Raw genomic sequence first — 6779 nt, forward strand, 5'->3', positions numbered from 1 at the left:
CCAGAGTTTGTCAGATTGAGCGTGTATAAATCTTGGATCCCACCGATATATCAGAGGTTTGTAAACTTTTAATAATTTTAAAAACACTTTGATATTTTATATTATCAAAACATGATAAAAACTGCTGAGATTAATAACAATTTATGATAAAAGTTATTAAGAATATTAATTAACATTAATTGGGACCTGAGTGTATAAAAATGATTTTTAAGTATTGAGCACATACAGTATTAACTTTTCTAAAACTCATACAAGTTTGTGAGATAGCTATTTTTCTATTCTTCTCTTTTCTGTCTTTTTTTTTTTTTTTTTTTTTNGGATGAGTTTTGATTAAGTTGCCCAGGTTGGAGTGGAATGGTGCAATCTCAGCTCACTGCAACCTCCACCTCCCAGGTTGAAGCAATTCTCCTGCCTCAACCTCCTGGATAGCTGGGATTACAGGCACTGGCCTCTGTTCCCAGATAGTTTTTTAGTAGAGACGGGGTTTCACTATGTTGGGCAGGCTTGTCTCTCAAGCCTGTGATCTCAGCGCTTAGGGAGGCTGAGGTGGATGGGTCACCTGAGATCAGGAGATAGCTATTATTCTTATCTCAGTTTTACAGGTGAGGAGACCAAGGTACAAAACTTGTATGTATCTGGCCCAAGGTTATTTGCCAGTATAGCAAAGTCAGAACATTACAAAAAATTATTGTATATTTGTCCTTGGCTATTTAGTTCAAACACCTCATAACATTGCCTTGAAATTTTAGTGCCCGTTTGCATTTTGGTTTGCGTTAACATTGATGCCAAAACCTTCTACTTGAATTGGCTCATTAGTGGGAAAGCACTGAGGAAGATTTAATATATGATGTTTAAGTAAACTATGCTCTTGTGCCAGATAAATGTCATGTAACTTTAAAATATTCTGTAGAGCATTTCACAGTACTTTAGAAATGGGAAAGTAGTGAAAATTTTACATCACCACAGACAGTAGTGTAGGCATGTCAAATGTAAGAGCCTGACTAGAACAGCGATTACTATATTCATTCTGTAAGCTGTAATTTAGTTTCGGCAAAACATTATTAACCATAATACAGTATTAATTGAGTTAATTCTTGGGCTTGCTTCATCGAATGTATAAGTTTGTTTGGTTCATGTGTTTATAAGTAAAATATATTTATACTGCCTTTTATATTTGTATGTATTTAAGTAATTGCATATTAAAAATATTGGAAGATAATAATGGGATCTCAATTAATTGGTTCTGCTTTAAAATTCAGGTTTGTGAAGCATGGATCAAAACTGCTCCATTTGATATTAATATTTTCTAATAATCATACATTTAACATCATTCCCTGATTGTTTCATGTATATCTAAAAATAAAAAGTAGCCAGGTATAATGAGAAGGTTTAAGATTTAAAAAGAATGATTGTAGAGTAGGAAAAATTAGATTTTATCACTCAATTGTCCACCTTCTAGCTGTGTGACCTAAGGAAAACTACCTAAATTTTATGACTTTATTTCCTCATTTTCATTACAGTCCATAATACTTACCTCACAAGGTTGTTTATGATAAAGATTCAACTGAGATCATGCATGTGATGATGTAACATACCTTAAGACAATGCCTCATTAAAGGCTCATGGTACATATTTTTCCCATCAATTCCCTTCTTCTTTTCTTACTTTGATGTTCATCCTCTGTGGAGCAAAAGCAGCAGCTTTCATTCTGCTTTACTCACAAAATCTAGTACATAGTTCTCATCAGTAGTGATAACCACATTCCATTTCAAGGATTCAAATATACTCTGTGTGTTGTCTTGCAGAGTTTCCATCAATCCAAGGATGTCCATCAGGGTTCCCATCAATCCAAGGATGTCGATCACATCCTGGAAAGCCATTGGTATATTAGTCAAAGTTGTCTAGAGAAGTAGATCCAAGTGTGTGTGTGTGTGTGTGTGTGTGTGTGTGTGTGTGTGTGTGTCTGTGTGTGTGTGTGTATGTGTGTGTGTGTAAATTCTATATCCTATTGGTCATATAAGCATGAAAAGCAAGAGATATAGTGAGAGATATTAACAAGTTCTGAGATCTGCAGTCAGCAGCTGGAGACCCAGGAGACCAATGGTGGGGTTCTAGTCCAATGTTGGTAAGTTCAAATTCAGAAAAATGCCATGTTTCAGTTCAAGTCAAAAGGCAGGAAATAATGTGCAAGCTCAAAGGAGTCAGACAGGAAGAGTTCCCTCTTGCCTGAAAGAGAGTCAACCTTTCTGTCATATTCAGGCCTTCAACTAACTATATGAAGTCCACTCACATTAAGGAGGGCAATATGCTTGACTCAGTCTATCAATTTAAATGTTAAACTCATCCAAAAACACCCTCACAAACACATCCAGGGTAATGTTTGACAAAATATCTGGGCACACCATAGCCTAGTTAAGCTGACATAAAGTCATGATGAGCCATTGGCCTTGAGTTTTTAAAAATGTTGCTAGTCTTCCCCCCAAGTCATCTGGCTCAATTCAGAGGGACAAGCATCTCTCCACTCATCAGAAACATAAATTCACATTAAACCATGACCTTGCCACTTCTCAATAGTATACCAAGAGCCCTGGGAGCCTCCATTAAACAGTCAAGTGTCAAAGTGAATTATTTTATCGTCTCATAGCCAGCTATGTCTACCACATTTAACATCCTATTAATATTTTGGTCACAAATGTAAGATTCTCTTACTTTCTATTTGTTCCTTCCCTTCCCCTCATTTCTCTTTCTTACCCTGTCCCTTCCTTTACCCTTTTTTCTTCCTTCTCTATCAGCTTTCTACTGGCTCCACTATGATCTTGCATCCATTTTTGCCTATTCTTTTTCTTCCTCCCTGGCCACACCTTTTAAAAGATTCAACCTCCTTTGTCCAAATGTTAGATGGGAACCAGCATTGCCTTGGCTTGCTTTCTTTTTTTCTTTTTTTCCTTTTTTTTGAGATGCGATCTCATTCTGTCACCAGGCTGGAAAGAGGTGCGATCTTGTCTCACTGAAACCTCCACCTCCAGCGATTCTTCTGCCTCAGCCTCCTGAGTAGCTGGGACTACAGGCACGCACCACCATGCCCAGCTAATTTTTGTATTTTTATTAGAGTCAGATTTCACCATGTTGATCAGGATGGTCTCAATCTCTAGACCTTGTGATCCACTCACCTTGGCCTCCCAAAGTGCTGGGATTACAGGTGTAAGCCACCGCACCTGGTTGTCTTGGCTTTCTTGTTATCCCAGCAGTTCTACACAGTTTCTCTGATTGATTGATCTCATTATCATGGCTTTTTTTGTGTTCAATATCAGGAAGTTTTTCTTGTGTCTCCAGCTCAGGTTTTTCTTCTGTAACTCACAACTGTATATTTAATTTCTTAAAGAATCATCTCCAGTTTGATATATTGCAAGAATCTGAAATTTCACAGTAATATTCATATGCTTGACCTACAAACATATTCATTTCCCATGTTTTCTAGCTCAATGATTGGTTCTATTGTTCTCTCCCTTGTTGCTATCGGTAAAGCAGGGAAATCTGTAAGAATCCTCACTCTCTCACTGTATATGATAAATCACTGAGACCTCCAGGCTGTATCTTCAATTTATCCACTAGAAGAGCGTCTCTATATCACTCTCCTCATCCAAGTACCTTCAGCTCTCACTGAGTTACAACAGCAGCTTCCCAACTAGGCCTCCCTGTCTTTAATATTGTTTCTTTACAATTTTTGCTTAGAAACAATACACTTTTTGTTTAAAATTCTATAAAGGCTTTACGTTACCCTTATTATAAAAGAAAAATTTCCTATAAAGGCATACCTCATTCAGTCTTTGCTTATGTCCAGATATCTTTTATAAAAAACGATGCAAGTGATTGTTTACTGATATTGTAACCAGAAATTTTACTGGACTCATTATCAACTTATAATTTGTAGATTTTCTTTTTTCCTCTTTGTAAAAATGATATGATTAACTAATAATGATTATGATTTTCCTTCTTTTTTATTCTTTATATGCACTAATAAGACCTCCAATATAATGTTAAACAGAAGCAGACATAGTCAATATCTTTGCATATTTCCTGACTTTAAGAAGTGTTAACATCTCCCTTTGATATGATGTTAACATCTCCCTTTGATATGATGTTAAGGTTTATTGTAGGTGTGCAATAGATTTCTTTATTAAGTTAAGCAAACTCTTAACTTTTAGCTACATAGGAGATAGAGTTTGCCCTCTTTGAATTGTTCAAAGGATTATAAATGCTTGTTCCAGGGATTATAACGTGAATATCCTTCTATCACAATCCAATTTCAAATAATGCTGTACTAATTCACATATAATATATGATCTTTTAAATAGTATAAATCCTGTTTCTCCTCACATATTACTGATTTTAAGTGTGTTAATGCACCTAGGGTGCAGCTGCTCTACCTATATCAAGTGGTGGTGTCAGGCCTTCCAAGGAGAAAGAGTAGTGATCATGCTTCTGCAATCACAGATATACCCAGATAGCCTAAACTAATAGGCACAGTCAAGATTAGGCGTCACCTTGAATTGTTGTTGCTAGAGTCTCCAGATATTCAATAATTCTACTTAACAATAATGTTTGTGCAGCTTCAACGGAGTCCACAGGGCTGCTTTACAATATTTCCATCTGTCATAAATCCATGACAAGTCTTCAAACTATTAGAGAGGGCTATGCTGAGAATGAAATTATGTTCTAGGGCAAAGCTTTAGAAGAGGCCTCCTGGGTGGTTGGGGAAAGGGTCTTTACTACTCCCTACCTGTACCATCCAACAATGAGCAAACATCAGCTGGTGGACTGTAAGGTGCAACAGAGAACAGCTTTATACAGAAAAATGATATGAAGTAAACTGGTGATAAATAAGTCAAAAGGAACAAAGTGCTGCAGGACTTGAATCTTTTCTACGTGAGGAGATAGGACAGTGAGGAGATGTGGTTTGGCTATGCCCCCACCCAAAATCTCATCTTGAATTATACTCCTCACAATCCCTATAATCCCCAGGTTTCAAGAAAGAGACCAGGTGGAGGCAATTGAAGCATGGGGGCAGTTTCCCCATGCTGTTCCTGTGATAGAGAGGGAGTTCTCATGAGATCTAATGGTTTTATAAGTGTTTGGTAGTTCCTCCTACATTCATTCTCCTTCCTGCCGCCTTGTGAAGAAGGTGCCTTGTTTCCCCTTTACTTTCCATCATGATTGTAAGTTGCCTGAGGTCTCCCCAGCTTTGCTGAACTGTGAATCAATTAAACCTCTTTCCTTTTTAAATTACCCAGTCTCAGGCAGTTCTTTGTGGCAGAATGAAAACAGACTACTACAGACAGCTCAAATCCAATAAATTGCTCTCCTTGAGAAAAAAAAAAAGGTTAATGACTTTTTTTCAGAGAATGACTTGCCTTCAGAATTTTTCCAATATAGATCTAGTTTATGGAGACCTTTGGAAAGTATTTGTTAGCCATCTTTGTTCAATGCCTAGATTACAAAAAGAAATTTCCTGTAAATGCAAACGGCAATGAAGATCTACCTGAAGGAAAAATGGGGAATCACTTCCAGTTTTAGTCTTTTAAAACTATCAGGGCCACTTGGACCAAAATAAGGAGGTCTCTGTTTTCACATAAAAATTAGTAGGCATATGTATTTATTTTGAATATTGAACAAGTATCTAATAAACCTAATTGATAAATCAGATATTACTAAAAATTGCCAGAAGAAAAGATATTTCAGCAAATGGCATCGGAATTTAAGTTTGATGTTATCTCTCTTAGATAGAATGCTTAGGGGATAAGGAAAGAAAACAGATCCGAACAGTGGTATGTTTTTTATACTATGAACTAAGAAGTCCCTTGCATTTCATGTCTTTTATACTGTCATAATAATGAGAATATAGGCACATAATGAATTGTTATTGTTAGGTGAAAATCTCACTAAGCCTTAGCATCTTCTTCTGAACATAAACATTATGTCCAGGACTGCAGAAGGAATAAATGTAGGAGATGTTGTCAAGATAAGAGTAAGGGAATGAGGATGTTGAATACAGTAACAACCTGAAAGTTGTATGGTATGTCTTCCTTGATCAACCCTCTTTCCCCCTAAATTAAATCCCTTGGAACATTTAAGAAATGATGTGGGGAAAACCAGGTATGAATTAATAAAACATTTGTATTACACACTTCCATTTTCATTTTCACCAAATGTGTGAGCTAATTCATGTTACAAAATACATGTTACAGAAGAATATATTTTACTCAGTTTTATTACTTTTAAATGAAAAGGAAAAATTTATATATTGCAGTAAACTTAATTTCACAGAATTTTACCTGTGGCAGAATAGGCACAATGAGCGAAGCGAACAGCAGATATGTTCCTGAGTGGCTGGCAATCACTAAATGATGCCTTGGCCACCACCTGTGCTGCTGCTTCATCCATTGTCTCCTCGTCTCTCTGCTCTCTGCCTTATCAGTCTTAAAAACAATGCAGGAAACTTGGCACTAATAAGCAAGTCTAGATGCTATGCCTTGGGGCCATATCAACTATGATTTTATTAAGTAATCAGTCCATTATTTTAATGTATATTGAACATTATCCATTAGTTTAAATTTTAATATTTAACATCAGAGATTGGTAAATGCTAACATTCAATGCTATGGCTATGTCTATGTAAAAGCCTACAAATCATTTACAAAACAAAAATTAAAATTACAGGTATGTTTTTATATAATTTAGAGTAATTAGCATATACTTAATAAGATGGTAAAATCCAAATA

The sequence above is a fragment of the Cebus imitator genome, unplaced genomic scaffold, assembly GCF_001604975.1.
Source record: "Cebus imitator isolate Cc_AM_T3 unplaced genomic scaffold, Cebus_imitator-1.0 Scaffold29, whole genome shotgun sequence".
Taxonomy (NCBI): Eukaryota; Metazoa; Chordata; class Mammalia; order Primates; family Cebidae; genus Cebus; species Cebus imitator.